The sequence below is a fragment of the Acomys russatus genome, chromosome 32 (assembly GCF_903995435.1).
Source record: "Acomys russatus chromosome 32, mAcoRus1.1, whole genome shotgun sequence".
Classification (NCBI taxonomy): Eukaryota; Metazoa; Chordata; class Mammalia; order Rodentia; family Muridae; genus Acomys; species Acomys russatus.
In genome coordinates, this window is record NC_067168.1 from 6,038,108 (window position 1) to 6,057,161 (window position 19,054).

The window sequence follows — 19,054 nt, forward strand, 5'->3', positions numbered from 1 at the left end:
CCTAACCCTCCACAATGGGGGGGGGGGGGGGGATGGTGGTGTTGTAGAGAAGACATACCCTTCACTCACACTCCACTGTCTTGTGAGAGAAACAGCAGCACATGCGAGGAGGCGCCATTGCTTCTCTCTGTATGCCAGACCTTACAGTGGGAGCCATGGCTGCTCAATGGTCAAATTGGACCGCAGAGCAGCAAGGCTCAAGAGGAAGCACTGAACCACTGAAGTCAAGGTGAGCAAGCTCGTCGTAAGGACAGCGTGGCCAAGGTGATGATCTTGAGGGTCTCACTCGTGGAGACCCTTGATGCCCCCCAAAAGGGAAACAGCAAGTATAAGCTTCTGCTTAAGCTGCATAAGCAGAGAAGTTGCACAACCAATGAAGAGCTGTGTTGAATCACAGCAACTGACACTTGTGACACCTCGGCCAATTTCCAGACTTCGGCTGGCTTTTGGACCCAGGACCCCTTGGATGAAGGGGAGACCATGCCCCCTTGAGGAAGGACTCCACTGCAAGAGTGGGTGGGAAGGCTAACTACTCTTCTTCCATCTTTCACTCCCAACCTTCCTTCCCTAAAGGAAACTACCGTCTTTTATACCGGGGAAACTCAGACCTTTCAGGGCCTATTTATTATACACTAGCTCACAACTGACACTGATTCTGGGAGCCCCCTGCCCCAGCAAAGCATTGTGGCCCTCCAGTTAAGGTAGGAGCTCATAGAAGCAGGTGACAGGATGACTGCAGCTTAGTCAAGCTGTGACTCCGAAGACAGCTGTTGGAGCAGACGCCATAGAGCTGTCCTTGTTTGAGCAGCCATTGACCTTTCAAGTGCTCTTATCTCGATACCTGTCCTCGAGGGTCCCGTGGACCAATACTTTCCTCTTCTCCCTCCAGAGTATCATTAACCCTCCAGCCCTGTACCACAGCTCGGTTCACAGGGATTTTGATTGCTTCTCTTTCCCGAGTGGTATCACAACAGACTAATTATCTTGATGGCACGATGCTGGGGGGGGGGGGGGGGCAATGGAGTAAGAAGGAGCCACCACTCTGAACCTGTTGGCAAAGCAATTGTGCGTCCAAGGATAGGAAAGTGATCCAAGCAGAGCTCAAGGGCCTTCTCCCTCAGGGACAGGCCCAGAGGTGTTGGGTTATGCAAAAATGCCTTCTAAGAGGAAGAATAAATGGTTGTCCCTGGCCCTTCCACCACGGAGAAAGCGGGAGGTGCCGAGCGGGCCTCCTGGGGTTCTGGGAGCAGCACGTTCCTTGCTTCTTCGTTGTGTTGCTTTGTCCCAGTTACTAAGTGACTTGGAAAGTTGCTAGTTTTAAGTGTGGCCCGGAACAGGTCGCTGCTGCCGTGCAGGCCCTTCTGCTTCTGGGGTTCTAAGATCCAGAAGTCCCAGTGGCAGATGGAGATGGCACTGTCCCCCCCCTTGAATGCCCCCCTTCTAGGTACCACCTATATATAAGTGGACACGTGCGGTGTCATGACCCCTTTCTGGGACAACTCTGAAGGGCGGTGTTAAGGGAACTCTTTATAATGGGGAAAAGTTTGGTTTGTGCACATAATTGTACACTTTGCTTAGAAGGAGAAACACTTGGATGTGCATGTAAACAGAGATTTATGAGCTGTGGCCGTGTGGCTGAATGGTGCGAAAGTTGAGAGATGCGGGGTTAGAAAATCAGTGATTAGAATGTTGGTGAGAAAGGCAACTGGGAAAGAAACGTGCAGACAGATCTCCAGTATGCAACGGATATAAAGACACTCGTATGGCGTGTACACTCTGAACTGAAGGTCCCTCTCAGCAGAGGAGAGCAATGGTAAGTAGACGTGGTGACCCATTCTATAGTCCGTAGTCAACCTCTGTCCCTGACTAACTCTGTCACTGCCCAAAGTCCACGTGGACAAAATGGCCATGGCGGCAGGGAGGGAGGCTATGCACGGGTTTAATAATGTACATACTCCCACTCACAAAGGTGGGCCTGCATCTGAGTGCCAAATACATCAGCTGCAGAGATCAACACTGAGCCCCCAGTGAGCACCATTCCTGGGGTGATGAGCCAAGGAATCTGGTAGCAGGCACTGTCCTTACTGGAAGGATAACAGACACTTCTGACTGTGGATCTGCCTTCCTGCATGTAGTTCTGTCAAAATTACTGTCCATTAAACTTAGACCTTGCCTTATCACAGTCACAGTATTCCATACAGTGCTGCTTCTGAGCAAGGACTCGCTACACAGCCAAAGAAGTGAGGCAGTAGGCTTAGGCGTCCTGAAGCAGCTGGCTTGACAAAATGGTGGAATAAGTCACAGTCACAACGCCAGTTAGGCCTGGAGGTCTAGGACGGATTCTCCACAAGGCTACATCAGCATCCATCAGGTAGGATTGTTCCTTCTCTAGCCAGGGTTTATGGCTCCTGGAATTAAGAGGTAGAAATGGAGACAGTACCACCGACTTACTCACCGTCATCCTTGGTGACCCGCTAGAAAAAGTTCTCCTTGACCTCAGGCTCTGAGGGTGGAATGCTCTGATCCTAGACAAGGTAATGCTCGTGCTGGAGACAACTAGCCCACTGAACTGGAAACTGAGATTGCCCCCTGGCCACTCTCAGCTCAGGCGCCTTTGAGTCAACAGGCAGAGAGATGAGTTAAGTGTTAGGATGATTCATCCAGGCTTTCAGGAGGAAACTGGACTAGATTTTTGGTTTTGGTTTTTGGGTTGTTTTGTATTTTTTTTTTTTTACTCCCACAATGAAAAAAAAAAAGGTATATGCAGAGCAGAAGAGATCCGTTATGGTGTCTTTTGGTAGTATGATATCCTATGATTAAGGCCAGTGAGAAACTACAACTCAAAGTGCACAGGGATGGTAAGTGGTCCGCAACCTCAGAAATGACGGTCGAGTCGCCCTCCAAATAAGGGGCCCGAGCAATACCTGCTGAGCTGCTTGCTGAGAGCGATGGACGTACAGAATGGGTATTAGGAAAAGATGGTTATAAATACCAGTTACGGCCAAATGGCCAGTTACAGGCATGAGCACTGTATAATTGCCAGGAGGGTTTCTGTCCTATTTCATTAATAACAGTGTTGTTAGTTGTGTGTGGGATGGTTAGACCATGTTAGTAGAATCGAGGCCATTACTGGTTTCACTTGGAAGTTCAGTGTGACATAAGGAGATATAATTAGGTATCAAGCTGACGAGCACTTGAACTTCTGATGGTTCATCTTGATCATCAACTTCACTCGGTCTAGAAAACTAAGAGACACAGCTCTGGACAGGCCAGAAACGGTAGTTCCTGGAAGGATCACAGGATGTTGGAAGACCTTCCGCAGAGTGGGTGGCACCTTCTGGCAGCAGCCCAGACATGAATGGGTCTGAGGGAAGGCGGTGCTGCGTTTGCCTCTATGCCTTCTCAACCTGCTTATGACAGCATCTAACCTGTGGCTGCCACTGCTGCTGTGCTTCCCTGCCATCAGCCTTTCAACACGGACTGAAGACAGGTGGATTGCCGAGATTACGACTGCTGAGCCATCCAGCCTGGTGGACTGAGCGAACAACAGGCCCTCAGCCTCTCCAGTGCACATCCGACCACTGCTGGACTAGTCAACTCAAATAACGTAAGCCAGCCTAACACACGCCCTTTGTAATAAACACTGCGCTAGTTCTGCTCCTGTACAGAGAGCCTTGACAAATACAAAATACCAAATGAGGGTCGGAGGGGGGAATCTCTGCCAGTTATTATTCAGACAGGGGATAATGATTCAGAATATTTAAAGAACTCAAACTCAAAACAATAAATAATCCAATTAATAAATGGACAAACAAAACAAAACAGAAAGCTGGACAGTTTTCACATGAAATACAACCTTCCAATAAACGCAATGCTTTACGCCCTTAGCCATTAGTGAAATGCACATGAAAACAACACTTACTCCAACTCATCCCATTGAGGAAAAGTAAGAGCCACTGGGGAAGAAGAGGTGGAGGCTCCAGTGTACTGCTGGCAGGGAGGTGGTGAGCCCAGTCACTACCAACTCAGCCGAGAGATTCCTCAGAACACTAAATACAGAGCCACCATAGTACCCAGTGCTTAGGTATATACCCAAAGGAATCAAAGTTGGTATGCACTGAAGATGCCATTCCATATTTACTGTATCACTCGACATAAGAGCCAAACTACATAACCAACCTAGATGCCAACAGATGCATAAAAGGGTGAAGAAAATGTAGTCTATGCTCAACTCTGTAGTTCTACTCTGCCATAAGGAATAAAACGATGCCGTTTGTAGGAAAACGGGTAGAGTGATTATTAATCACATAAGCAAATTAAGGCAGTATCATTAAGACAAGGGTCACAGGTGATTCTTCTGTGGAAGAAGAGGTGACAGGGGTGACAACTAAACCTGGTGGGCACAGGCCTGCAACCCCAGCACGTGGGACGCAGCAGCCGGAAGATCCCAAGTCTGGGCTACACAGTGAGAGCCAGGAGATCTGGGAGACGTAATGAAATCCTATCTCAGAATGATAACAAGTGAGGGGATGAGAAGTGTGACTATTAAGGATGTGGAAGAGGGGAAGGAGACCAGAAAAAGAGAGTGGATATGATCTGACCAGAGTGCAGTATGTATACGCAAGGAAATCGAATGAAACCCATTACTTTGCACAATTAATAGCTTCTGATTTAGAAACTGACAAAGGGAATAAATTTTAAAAAAAACAACAACAACTCATGAACTTGTCACAGGATGTTGCACTGCTGTTTTAGCAACCTAGGCAACTACAGAACACAGGCCTGCATTGGTCTGACAAGTGCTCATCAGCCTGGACAGACCACAACAGGCCCTTCCTGCCACGACTTTGGGTGTGCTGGGAAAAGAAGGGGGAAGGACACACCTCAGGGAGCAGACTTCCGTTCCGTCTGGGTCGTCACGATCATTGTTGAGGCCTGACAAGATGGCCGGCAAGCAAGGGTCACATGAGTTCCAAAAATTCTGCTCAATGACAGTTTGGAATTCAGGGATCCCAGGATAATGGAGGCCACAGCTGGGCAAGTCTACACTAGGTCTGGGCTAGAGGAGGGCATTCTTGTTCCATGTTAAACTTTGGGGATATATAAAATAGGAGACAGAGTACAAAACCAAACATGATTTCTTTCCATTGCATGCACATGTCAATCTTGAGCTTTAAATATCTGTGCTCCAAACTAATAGTCTCAGTCAAGAAGGGGGTGGGTGTGACTTAGAGTGCTGGGCACTGATGTGCTTTAAGAGAAAGTTACTGAAAGCATGGAGTTCCCTTGACCTCAGTTATGCCTTTGTAAGATCTGTGGTAGCATTAGCTAGCCAAGTAAATGTTTGGTGACAGTCCTCAGTTGAGGACTCAGGAGGAGGAGAGAGAGAATGAATCGGCTTCTCAGAATGGATGGCTGAGGGCCTAAGGTTACTGTGCTGCTAAGAGACACTGCTCTTTCCTTGAGTCATAAAGTATGCCCATGGTTAACTACCACCTCTGTATTTACCAGTAGGAATAATGCTTTTCCTACAAGAGGCACAATAAGGCTTGCAGGTTATTCCCAGCTGAAACTACCATTAGCTGGTACCCAAATTAAGGCCAATGTGTATGGAAATGACCACCTTTCCAGACAGGCCTAGTGTGACCTCATAAACAAAACAAAACAAAAACTATCATCCAAATCCAACCACCCTTCCCTTTAGATATACCCAACTTCAAGATCTTTTAATTTTTATTTTTTTTTCAAGATCTTTTAAACATTCCGTAAGTCTTCCATGTTTTCTTGCTTACTGTCACTATTATCTACCTGGCTTGGTCACACCACCTACATCACTACACATACCCCTAAATGCCGCCAGTATTATCTGCACTGATTTCCTGTATTTATTAATCCTGGGTGTCCCCCGGGCAGACTACTGACATATCTGCACCTCGATTTCCTTCTCAGTAAAATGGACACCACAGATTTTTTAAAATAATGCTGGTAGATCATAATGTAAATATTACAGAAATTTGAGAAGTGAGGAGGCAGATAGATAGAAAGGCCCTATAGCTTTTAACCAATAGGAGCGGAGGACAAGCCCAGGCATGACTGTGACACTTGATTTAAAAAGTAAGGAAAAGGTGACTATGAGGACAGCACAGACTGCCAGTGGGGGTTCTGGAGAGAGGACTGAAAAGGTCCCTTGACACTGGATCAGCCTAACAGTCCACTATTAATTTGCTGCACACAGAGTCCCCTTGTCTGTAACAAGCAGCCGCATCTCCACCCTACAGTTAACATCAGGATGAAGGGAGCCAAACGCACCGAAAAAGACTGAAATCATTAACAAGAACTTAAAGACTTTTGCTGCTGCCTTAATTATTTGAGAAGCGAAAATGACTAAACCCAGAATTAGTGTGTATTTCCATATAAAGGTTAGAGATATTTAGTAGTATATATTCTTAGTAAATTATTACTTTAGCATTAAGAGTTCCATCAATTCATTAAATTACATAACCCAAAATTTGCCAATATTATAAAAGCAAAAACAAAAAAAAAAAATTTAACCTTACCTTTTACTTTTTATAAGTCATATGAGCCATGTCCATTTACAAGCCAGAAAATGACAAAATCTCTCTCAGTCATTTTCTAAGTATAAGATTTTGTTCTTCCTACCTCTTTTTTTTTTCCCCATAACTTTCTGAAGATAACCTTTCATTCAGATCCACTGCACATTATCATTTCTGAGTCTGAACTGCTTTTGACAAGCGGGTTTTAGCTGTCTTGGAAGGAACGTACCACACTCACAGTTTACCAGCAGGCCCATTTCTGGGGCCCATGTAAGGAGACTCACATCAGCACCAAGCTCCGTCCACAGAGCCTGCACAGCAGGTACAGCACTGTAGACGTGATTTCGAGGGACAGTCCTTGCCCTTCAGCACAGGTTGGGATTCTAGTCCACCTTGCACCAAAAGCCACGCATACGCTTAGTTTATATGTTCCTATAAGAAATAGGTGGGTCACCGCTGCGTGCCAAAATTATCAAGGTGGATCCTCTCTTGATGTTCACAGTAACAACCCACCACTGTTTTAGGGATATAAAGGAGTGGAGACAAGTTAGACAAGCGGCCTTTTCCTCCTACGCACAGGTTTTCAGAACTTGGAGCCCTTCCTTTTGGGGAAGTCTGTGGCAGCCTGCTTTGTCTATCACGGCCCGTTACACTTGAATTGCTCACGGGCACTTCCTACTCTGTAACAAATACTAAGATGGATAGTAGCAGACCTACTTAGAGACACAGAAACATCAAATAAATGGTCCAAGATCATCCCACTGACATCTGGAAAAGCAGATCAATCGCTCTGCAAGAGATGACACAAAGGTTCCATAGAACATCTGCAGAGCCACGTCTGAGGCACGCCAGACACACTGCAGGGATTACAGACGACAGAGGAATGCACACAGAGAAAATACAAGATGCTGTCAGGTTGTCGTCTTATGCAGAAACGGGGGTGGGTGAGGAGTGTGGGGGGACAGAGGGAGCAAGGGGGAGTCTTCTGTTTTAAGGATGCAGACCTGATGCCTGGAGGCCCATTGGGGAGAAGAGAAAAGAACTAAAGAATAGCCAGAGGTCAAAAGGAAAGCACAGCTCAGAGCACGGTCAACGAAGCAGCCACAGAGGGTGGGGCTGTGAGCTGGTTTCTAGGAATAAGCTGTTATCTTTGCAGGCTGAGTGAGGAGAAGCTAAGCTGCAAAGCCAGAGGGGCTAGGAAGAGAGTGTAAGACAGCGGCAACCAGACTCTATAGTCTCCAAAACAGTATCCACTGGTTGACTAGAGGAGAAAAATGGAGAAACTACACCATGGTACTAAATGAGTTGATTAATTCAAGAGAATTGTTGTTTAATATGAAATGATACAGTCTGTCTTTTACTAAATTACGGCAACCATTTTTCTTAAGCAAAATAAGAGGTAGTAATCCTATGTCGAATGCCAATAAAAATCAGCACACTGCTCATCCGGCTAGCGCCAATCTCATGGACACAGAACCTGAACGTAACGTTGGGCAGCATTTCTAGTCAGTCTGTGTTTTGCCTAGAACTAGTGACAGGAGTCACGTTGGCACTGATAGTTTCTAACAGCAGATTTCTCAATTAGGAATGGCAGCTCACACACAGGAACTTTTGTCACTGTCATTATCAAGGGCAGAGGCAGGAATGGCTTTGGCCAAGGCAAGCTCACCTGCGCCACAGCTTTGCACAAATTACGGAGCTGAGCTTTGTGCACTCGTCTATACATAAACAGTCCAGGTCCCTAAAGTGTAGACTGTACACCTGTCACTTTCCCTCACAGAGTCTCGCTGAGTCCTCCAGAGTCTAAGCACCGTGAACTCTCTTGACCTTCGTGGCAGTTCCCTGGTCCACATCTACACCTTCAGACTCCAAGCGCTTCCGTGAGCTCTAAATGCAGTACCGTCGGACCCTGTGCACTGGGCGGTCTTTCACCAGGGAGGCAGGGAGCTCCTAGCTGCTGCCCCCATTCTGCTCTTCCCGCTGCGGTCTTCCTTCCCACCTCTGCTTCCTGTTGCTCCTTGGCCCACATCCAAAGGCCAAAATAAAGAGTTTGGTGAGATGAGTAAGAAAAGGCATTCCGTCTGTTCTGTTCCACCACGGGTTGTTCCCACTGCTGTCACACTCCCGCCAAGCCTCTCACTCACACAGGATTCCCGAGCCACCTCTCATCCTGGTGCACTGCCGCCCACCTCCAGTGCAGTATATGACAGATGGTACCTGGGGAAAAGAAACCTTCAATGGGAATTCTAGATCTAAGCGTGCTTCCCCAGTCTTTTCTGGTTCACAGTGACAGAAGTGACAGATGCATCTTTGTAGTCTGCAGAAATAAAATTTGTGTTTTGAAAAATTCCACAGTCACAATGACTCTTCACATCAGAGAACTTGGAGTGGACCATGCCCTTCAATAGACCTGGCAACTAGAGAAAGAGAAAACAGGTTTTGTTTGAGAAAAGTACCAAGGTCCAGGGGAAAGTCACTTCAGTGTGTTTGGATTGTTTTTACCCCCTTTAATTGAAAAATCTAAGCAGCAGACAGAAACCCTTTCTCAGCAGGCAACAGAAATGCAGGAGCATACCGTGGGCAGAGGGCATGAACACGGAGCCTTCAGAACCTACCTATGTGAGAAAGACCGGGGAACAATGGGAGCAGAAGACAGGCCTGCGGGGGGGGGGGGGGGGGGGGAGGCCTGGGGAGGCTGAAGGCATGGCGCACGACAAGTCTATCAATGGAGAGCGGCCTCCTTGTATGTGACCCCTCCAAGCCACAGGGGAGCAGAGCGATAAGATCCCAGCATCTGAAGGAAATGGGCTGCCACAACACGAACCACTCCTGGGCAGAAGAAAGTGAACCATGTGTCGACTTGACAGTGGAAGTGAAGGAGGAAGGGAGAGAGAGGCTCATGGTGGGCAGGGAATTCCAGGTCCTAGTATGCAAACACCACGAATTACGCCTCGGCCAAAGACAGAAGCCAACCACTTACCAGAACCATGACGACCAGCAGTGAGGAGAGCATGTGTGTGCAGGAGCTGCTGACAGGCTGTGGTGACATTGAACACTGTGACTCTGGGGGGACAGCCCAGTACATCGTATTGACTCATTTAGAGTTATTTACTACTAGAATAAAACAAGGTCTTTGTGTGCCACACAGGCTGGCTGATTAAGACAGTTTGAATGTTGGGCTGTCGGCTGTCTGACTCAGCCCTGTTTAAAAATATCCGGGATTGTCAAACAAGACTAAATATGAATGCGCTCTCCCAGGCTCCCTTTTGCTGTCACAGCTGCTCTTCTGGTAATGAACGGGAAAAGCTAAAAGCAGAATTTCTTCCAGTGTTTCCATTTATCATATTACCCCAAGCACTACAGACACCCAGGAGGCAGCCAGCCAGCCAGCCTTGTACACAGAGCCCAGTTCCAGGCATCCATTTCAGTGTACAAGGGGGCTGAGAGGCTTGGGCCTCACATGCATGAAAGAAGGCAAGACAGTCAGGGGCCCTGCATAAATGTTAACTTTGTGTAAGTCTTGGATAAGTAGTGTTAGTTGAGCTGGGAAAAACAAAGACAACAACAAAAAGAAAAACAAAAAACAGTCCTCACTGGATGTGGTGGCACCCCTATAATCTTAGCAGCGGCAAGGCCGGGACGGAAAACTCAGGAGCCCAAGATCAGCTCTGGCCACGTGGTGAATTCAAGGCCAGCCTAGGACACATGGCGCCCCGGCTCAAAAACAGGGTTCCAGCTAAGAATTTCAGCAACAAGCATCAAAACGATTGTTCGTCCTTCCCCGCACAGTTGGCTTCAGAATGTCCGGAGGTACAATGTCATGTTTCGTCAAGGCAACATTAAACACTAGGTCTCATACAAAGTAACAGATAAGAGAGAAATGGAGCCACGTGGCATTCGTTTTACTGTTTTCTCAAACCAGTTATGTTTAAATACATATTCATATATAAATTTGATTAAGTTATTTATACTTCAAGAAAATATCAACTGAAGATCTGAAGTGAAATAGTTTTATTCTTCAGAATCTTTCCTTTTCATTCAAAGTAACATCTCTTTGAAATTATTTTGATTTAAGATAGCTGAAACGCGGTCACTGGTACTTCTACATCAAATTCCCTAGAGAATTCTAATGGATGTATATTTTGACCCAGAAAGTCCAACTCCGCACTCCTGCCCCAACTGCTCCCTTGTTCTTCAATCACAAGACCCTTTCTCCCTCTCACAGCACTCCTTCCATGCCCACTCCCCACACCCCTGCGATGGCCCACTCCTCACACCTCTGCCATGGCCCACTCCCCACACTCCTGCCATGGCCCACTCCCCACACCCCTGCCATGGCCCACTCCCCACACCCCTGCCATGGCCCACTCCCCACACCCCTGCCATGGCCCACTCCCCACACCCCTGCCATGGCCCACTCCCCACACCCCTGCCATGGCCCACTCCCCACACCCCTTCACCCCTGCCATGGCCCACTCCCCACACCCCTGCCATGGCCCACTCCTCTGACCGGTTTCCATGCTGTTTTAAAAGTATCTCCCGCCCTTCCGGTTAGGACACGCCCTGCTAAGCCATGTTTGCCAGCCACACCACTAGACATACTACTGACTGTCAGCCGGGAGACTCAACCACAGCCTAAATGACTCACTCTTTGGATAACGCACGCAGAGTAGGTAAGAGTGCAGGCCAAGAGTGAATGCGGCTCTGTGTGAGTGCAGAGGAAGCTGTTTGGTCCACATAAGCCAGCCAGGACACTCATTCTCAACCATTTCACTGGGTTTTTCCAAAGCGCATCCCTAATACAGTAATATAACCACTGACTATCCTAGCAGTGAAGGATTTTCAGTCTTCGGGCACAGAGGAAACATCAGGGTTGGTGAGGACCGCTTGAGCTTATGGAGTAAGATCCTGAGGAGGGTGGGAGGGAGGAGAAAGATGAGCTAGAGAGAGGGAGGGTCTTATGGAGACCTCTGAAAAGTGCTGAGGCATCTGGAAATAAACGGTGGTCTTAGAGACACCTCTGAAACACATTGGGGCGTTGACATCCAGTGGTTCTCAGCTCTAGCGTCATCAAAATCTCTGGAGCCGCCATCACCCAAGAATTCACCCAGGCAGCCTAAGGTGGTCCTAGGGCACTGCCGCAAACAAAACCACCCCCGGCCTCACTTGAATCCAGCCCATAGCCAGACTCAGCTCACTGCTGATTGAGGAGACGGCCATTCTAGCATGGTACCCCACAGTGACTCCCATGCAGTTTACTTCTACAGCAAAGGGCTCTCCTACCCTGACAGAGTCATCTCCCAAAGTCTGCGCTGACGGTTTGGTCAGACTGCCTAGGATGGAAGGAAGACCAATGTGGGCAAGAAAGATGTTCTGTAGATGGTTAGGGGTGAGGAGGGGAATGGTGGGCAGAGGGAGAAGAGAGTAGGGAGGGTCTGTGAGGAACTCACACAGCCTCTTCTTCCTCACGGGCATCAGGTCCCTTGGAGCAGGTACCTGTGAGCTGCCCAACACGGATGCTGGGAACTCAGGTCCTCCACAAGAGTGGCCCATTCTTAACGATGGGGCCATCTTTCCAAACCCTGAAATGTACTTTTTTTTTAATATTCTCTACCTCCAACTCAAACTAACATGTTCTTTTTTTTCCCTAAAGTAAACCTTAAAAGATAAGGAGGAAAACGGAGCTTTAAAAAAAAAAAACACACACACACACTCAAAAGAAAATTCAAAACATGTTTACACTACTCAAAGGAATACTGGAAAAGCTTTCAAATTACAAGTTGTCAACTGACAGATGAAAAAATACTCATAAGGGTGTTTAACTTCCTCAAAAGACGCCACAGAACTCACGCGCTGAAACTGGCACTGCCTCTTCAAAGCATCCATCACACACACACTCTCATATGCTTATCCTCCCTCCTCCCCCCCATCCTCTCTCTCCCCCTCCTCATCCTCCCCCTCCCCGCTTCCCCATGTTGGCACTGGATGAATATTATGAAACACATGTTGTAAAACTAGTGCTTTCTCTGTAATTTACAAAAAAAAAAAAAAATCAAGACTAGGGATCAGAACAAACTATGTAGTGCATCCCAGTTAAATAGCACCATGAAGATGCTGTGCTGAGACATGCTGGGTCAACTGCCATGCCCTTAAAGTGGTCTGCACAGGCACCCACCATGCAAACTTCCGGTGAAAGGAGAGAGAGAAAGAAGGTGAAATGATTGCTTTTACTGAATAGCAATCCAATCACTGTGACAGACAGGATTTTTTAACTGGGCAAAAATATTGGTAGGTAGATATTGACTATCCCTTATCCAAAATGCCTGAAACCAAAAGCATTTCAGATGTTGGAGTTTTCTGAATTTTAGGACACTTATGTAGACTTTGCCATGTGTCTTAAGAGTTTCTGTTTCTGCAATATGACCAAAAGCACCCTGGGGAGGGAAGGGTTTATTTCATCTTATAGTTCATCTTAGAGGACCAGAACCTCGAGGCAGGAAGTCGAGCAGAGGCCACAGAGGAGTGCTGCGCACTGCCTTACACCTCCTGGCCTGCTCGGCCTGCTTGCTTACAGCATTTGAGAATACACTGTCCACAGGTGGTACCGCCCACCGCAGTGAACTAGGCCCTCCCACTTCAATTATCAATCAAGAAAATGTCCTACAGGCTCGCCCACAGGCCAGTGGGCTGGGGCAGCTAACGGTCCCTCTTCCCACCAAACGACTCTAGCTCAGCGATTCTCAGCCTATGGGTCAGACCCCTTGGGGTCCACATATCAGATGTTATGTATATCAAATATGGACATTACAATTCATAACAGTAGCAAAATTAGAATTATAAAATATCAGTGAAATAATTTTATGGTTGGGAGTCACAACATCAAGAAGGCTCCCACTTGTACCAAGTTGACATAAAATTAGCCAGCAAACCAGCTGAAAATCCCTATAGCCAAGATTCAATTAGGCACTCAATGTTTCAGATTTTTGAGTATTTCAAATTTCAGAGTTCAGATTTTCAAATTAGGGATACTTAATCTATCCATCTGTAAACTACTGCAGATTTGGACGAAGACCAGAGAGGTCAGACTGTAGCATCCTTTTGGCCTAAACACTTCTTAGCATCTGGACCCAATCAAAAAAAAAAAAAAAAAAAAAAAAAAAAAACGGTCCTGGATCTGGTAAGTGGCTCCCAGTTTAAATTTAAAGTTCGCGGATTTTAAATACAAAGTTTGGTGTCTGGCATCAGAAATTCTGACTTGGCTGAGATGGAATTATGGAATTCTACGTAGGTGGTCTGAGAGCACATATGCAGAAACAACTGCTCCAAGTGAGGGGAGACAGACCACAACCCAAAGTTAAATTTTCTAGAAAGAATCCCAGCTGCCATCGCTGCTCTCTCTGGTCTAACGGCAGTGACGGACTTCTAAGTCACTGTCCTCGGACATGTTTTTCTTGTCTACCCTTTGAAACCTACAAGCATGACTCAGCCAAGGAGGCTAGAACATCACTGAGAACACAAGGCATCGCGTCCGCTCCTGGTACGCGTGACCACAGCCAGTGCCCGGCATGCAGAGCAGTGGGCAATTTCTAGGCTCTCTGAACTTAACGTAGACGTCTTGGTGCCCTTTATAGCAGCTTAGAATGTGCTGTAGATCTCAGCTGTGTGACCATCCAGCTCCAGCATGGCCCGTACCTCTCATCGGCAGCTTCTGAGTAGATTAACCCTTTCTACAGTTTATTTAGTACAGGCTGTATTCGGAGTCTATAGACCTCCCACCTTACTTCCCAGAATCATCTGTATGATAAACAGGCCTATAACAAAAAAACAAAACATGATGCTCTCTGCTCTGATTACCTCTAGAAATGCATCAGAAGGGATAAAAATGATGACACAAGTGGCAAAGTTCAGAAGGTTACCCAAACTCCCTCTGCTCATCTGTTCATTTGTCCATACAAGCTTGGAGATGACATTTATGCTGGACCACGTGGCAGCAATTAAGAAGGTGTGAGATTTTTCCGCCCACTTTGATCTCAGCAGTCAAGAGAGTTATAAATGAGCCAAATAACGGCAGGTGTGGTTCATGCATGCACCTGTAGGCCCTGCTATTTGGGAGGCTGCGGGGGGGGGGGGGGGGGACCAGTTTCCTCCATTGGCATTTTTATGATGAACACATTGCTTTTCTAACTGACAAAGAAATTGCAAATGGAATACACCTGCAAGCACTATATGACAAGTGCAATTAAAAGGCTCACAGGGGAACATCTGTCAGGGACCCTCAAGCCCTACTGTGCATTAACAGACCTACAATGCTCCTCACCTGGTCCCATCCACAGCCAGTGTCTCCAGAAAGACAACACTGAGTGGCTGGCTACGCATGCTCTTTTCCATCTACATCACCACAGCCAGCACAGCTCACTGTCACATCACACAGTGTTCAAACGCGTGCGGTATACAAGCTGGCTGTTATGAAATTACTCCATCAATTAAATCAACAGCAGCTGTCTGAGACACACCCCACCATCAGCAGCAGCCACCCTGCTCAGCACAGGCAGACCCACAGCAAACAGTAATCACTGCCGTTTCCTCCAGGAAATGAGACTGCTGATGCTTCTCAAGTTTCCCTCTGATCTCTCAAAACTGTGTGTGAAGAGACACAGCACTGTGTGTTGTGACTGCTTCCTTTTGCTATGGCAGGTGACCTCCCAAGGGCCAAACACAATGGAAAGTTCAATGCACTCTTAATCAGCCCTGCCTCGGGTGCCCAGGTTAGCCCCCTCAGCTCCCATTTCTTTACTTCTTCCTTCCTGGTTTGCTTTTCTGGGCTGTTTTCAGCGGCCCTCTGATGATGAAGGAACACAGGGTTCTGTCCTCCCACAGAGTGGATTCATCCATGACAACAGATAACAGCCTAATCTGCAAGGATTAGCTGCATCTCTGCACTGCACCCCTGTGTGAAGGACCGCTCTGCCGTCCCCTGTCTGACCTGTTCTATAAGTGCCAGTCAGCACTGCTGGCCAGTTCTCCCCTGAGTTCTTCCAGAGCTCAGGAGGCCTTCTCCCCTTCACCCCCAGTTCTCCCTCCCTCCGTCCCTCCCTCCCTCCCTCTCTCTCTCTCTGTGACAAAGATGTCCTCCATGCTCTTCTGCCCCTCTAAGACTTGCGGCTCCTCACCAGAGTGGCTTTGTTCCTGCTAGAGCTTCAGACCTCAATAAAGACAGACGATTCTCAGCCCTTCATCTCTTCCCCGAAAAAGTCCTTTAAATCTCGGGTCCACACATTTAGATGCCATAGCACATCTCCATTAACAAAGACATCTCACTCTCCCGTGCCCACAAGTGAGATTCATCCTTTGCTGTCTCCAGTCTCTCAGGGTGATGAGTGTGAGGTCATCTCAGGCATAAACTGTCATTTTCCCCCTGCAGCACCACTCCATCAGGAAGCTTGCAGCTAGCTGCCATCAGGTCTGCTCCATTTAGTCCCTCACAGATGCTTAACCTTCTGCATCCGGGCTGTCTTTAAATAACTTCAAGCCTCCTGCTAGGTCTAGGGAGACATGCACACCACTCCTCTACTGCACCACCTTCGCAGCTTCCAACAGCTTTCAGGAAGATGTTCACTAGCTTCAGCCTTTCAGATCTTGCTGTCTTCCTCTCTAGCAAAATCATTCATTGGCTCAAATAATGTATTTTATTTTCCCATTACCTCAAACCTTTTCATTCAAATCTAATCATGGTTTAATAAGCACAGATTAGAGTATACCTATTTGTCTCCATCAACAACTTATTCCCCAGAGCTTAACTGTCATCATGCCCAGGAAGCGGTCCTCAGTCTTGCCTGATAGACTAATTATCTCAGATCCAATTGTCTGAAAGGCCTGGTCCTTAAGGCTTTGCAACACCATTACACGAAAGTTGAAAGCAAAGTTAAACACTTGAAGACATCAAATACTAGTGTGCACGGCCCTTGCAACAAGCACTCTACAAACAATACATGGTGGGCAAACAGAGACCAAGTGTCCTCTGCCCTTCAGAAAGTGACACATTTATTTATCCCTCGTCTGTTCCTGCCCACATGTCCCCACGCACCTGTGACTTCATGGCTGCAGCGTCAGTGTGGCTCCCCAGCAGGTTCCATCAAGCGTGGGATCTGAAACCAGTAGGCTCTAAAGCTGAACACTTAGTCTGGCTGGCGTTTACATTACGTTCTTCTGGAAACTGCCCTGTCTTGTGTGTTAGCCACACTACTCCAGTCTTAACCTTTGGCATCTGTAGCTTTCCCACTGGTGTTAAAGTTACAGGTATGTTCATATTTTCTCCAGAAAGGTAAAAATGGTTGAGTTACAATTGATTGCTCTGAGTAAGCAGCAATGATGGCACCAGAAATGCTCATAACCTACAGTAAGTAAATTAAAACAGTAGACAAGTATCTATTGGTGAATGATGCCAATTTTTATGAAACAATAAAAAGGAAAATGAAAAACAGAAATAATGATATTTCTGGGTAAACAGATATAATTTTTATAATGAGAAAACAAAATTATGACTTTACAACTAAAATGCCCAGGCCAGTTCTGCTCCTAAACCACACAGCTAGAGACAGCTTTGAACCTGGCCTTGGCTTTGGTATCTCTAGAGGGGAGTCGCAAGTTGATGCCAGGGAGATGGTTTGAGGACCGAATGAGAAAATGCCTACGAAGGGCTCCACCTTATACAGTTAATGCTAGTCAGTCAACAAAGAAGATTTACACCGTTCTCCGTCTGTTTACAGAACTGGTTCTTTATGCCTCTTGCCATTCTCCTTAATAGTCTAAAACACTGAGACAATGGTGACCCTCACAAGTCACTGCTGACTTTCTCAGGAGCTTCTCTTGTCCCTTTGGGGGTAACTGTTACCCTGAGTTGCAAAGACAATTTCAGGAAGGAGAAACCAGTGTGCTTGGAGCAGAGTTTGTACAGATGGCACTGGTGGGATGCACTGTAGCAGCGAGCTCAGAGCCCAGGAAAAAGTTTACATGCAACCAAGTGACCACCGAGCACGATGCCACCACTGCCCACTCACCACCCTTCTCCACAACTCAGTCAGGACTCTCAGCTTCCCTAGCACACTCAGTGAGCAGCCACACCCTTGGAAAAGAGTGTGGGGTGAGCTAGGCAAAGGGCCACCAGAGCTGCACAAAGTCAAACGGGAAAGCCACACCTGCTTCTAAGGGACATTCACTGCTCTCTAATCACTTTGTTTTTTCCTTTAATGGTACAAACCGTGTTCATTCTGAGCTCTCTTCTTGGATCTTGACTCCTAGAAATACACTCACATTTCTTGCCAAGTAAGCCCGCCACCACCTCAGAAGGGTTGTGTCATGACTTTCTTCACTGGATAGCCTGTTATTGACCATAAGACGGTCACAAACAACAAGCTGTCATCTAGTTTTGGTGTACCTAAACAGATCATAACAATGTGACTGAATTAAGTAGAGCCTTTGGGAAGTGACCAAGTTATGGACAGAGTTCATTCATTATAAAGAGGCTCCAGACAGCTCCTTTGTCCCTTCCTTCCACCAAGGGACATAGCATCAAGGTGTCATCGTCAAAGCATACAGTAGCACATCCTCACCAGACACCACATCTACTCTGGTCCTGAGCTTCCCAGACTCTGAATTACAAACACTAAACTTTCAATGTTTATAAACTACTCAGCCTAAGGCAATTCGTTACAGAAGCACGAGATAAGAAACTACCTCCTGGATAACTTTTTCCTGTGTCTGTCTTCAAATTCAGAGGTAGTCAGTCCATATACTCAGCTCTCTAAAATATTAAATAAACTATCAGTCTTGGCTTTATTATCTTCAGTATTCTCAAAAAACAATGATAAGTGCCAGTCTCCCATGGTGCCTTGCTTCAGTCCCACCACTAATGAGGAGAGATCTGGGGCACATCACAGCATCTTCAAACCTCAGTTTCCTTAGCCATCCTGAGACAATGGTACCCCATCCCATGTCCCAGGACTAGGTGAAGGCCACATAAAAACGGCGCGCCTGTGACAGTGAGCAGCATTTGTCACACGCTCCTTCAGCTGCATCTCTGCTGGGTGTTCCCCCTACTCCTGAACTTTGATCCTCAGTACTAAACACAGATTTTCACATCCTGAGAGGAAAACAGGCGACTGCAGCACCTGCTGCTTGGTCCACGCAGGTGCTGCTCTGAGCAGCGCATCCATCCTCTTCGTCACTCTGATGCATTACGTCATTTCACAGGTGGAACAAACTCGTCCTCGGAGAACTCGTCCTCAGAGAGGTCAAAGCAACCTGCTGGCTCAAAATCCTTTAATGGCCTTTAATGACCTTGTGCTGCCTAAAGCGAGTGCTTTGAGGATCCCTCAAAGTGAAATGTCAACATTTAAACTCTTAAAGTAAGCTTCAAGTTTCAAGTTAGAAATCACACACATTAGCATGGGTTCTGTGCTGTCTACTAACTCACCGGTGGCCACCAATGATCTTGACCTGTT

At 46.9% G+C, this 19,054-nt stretch overlaps 1 protein-coding gene across 1 annotated transcript in view; it reads right to left on the minus strand.

Moving 5' to 3' along the window:
* The window catches only part of Lrrc1 (leucine rich repeat containing 1), a 130,160-nt gene that overhangs the window by 51,668 nt on the left and 59,438 nt on the right, over positions 1 to 19,054 (minus strand). The window lies entirely within an intron of this gene.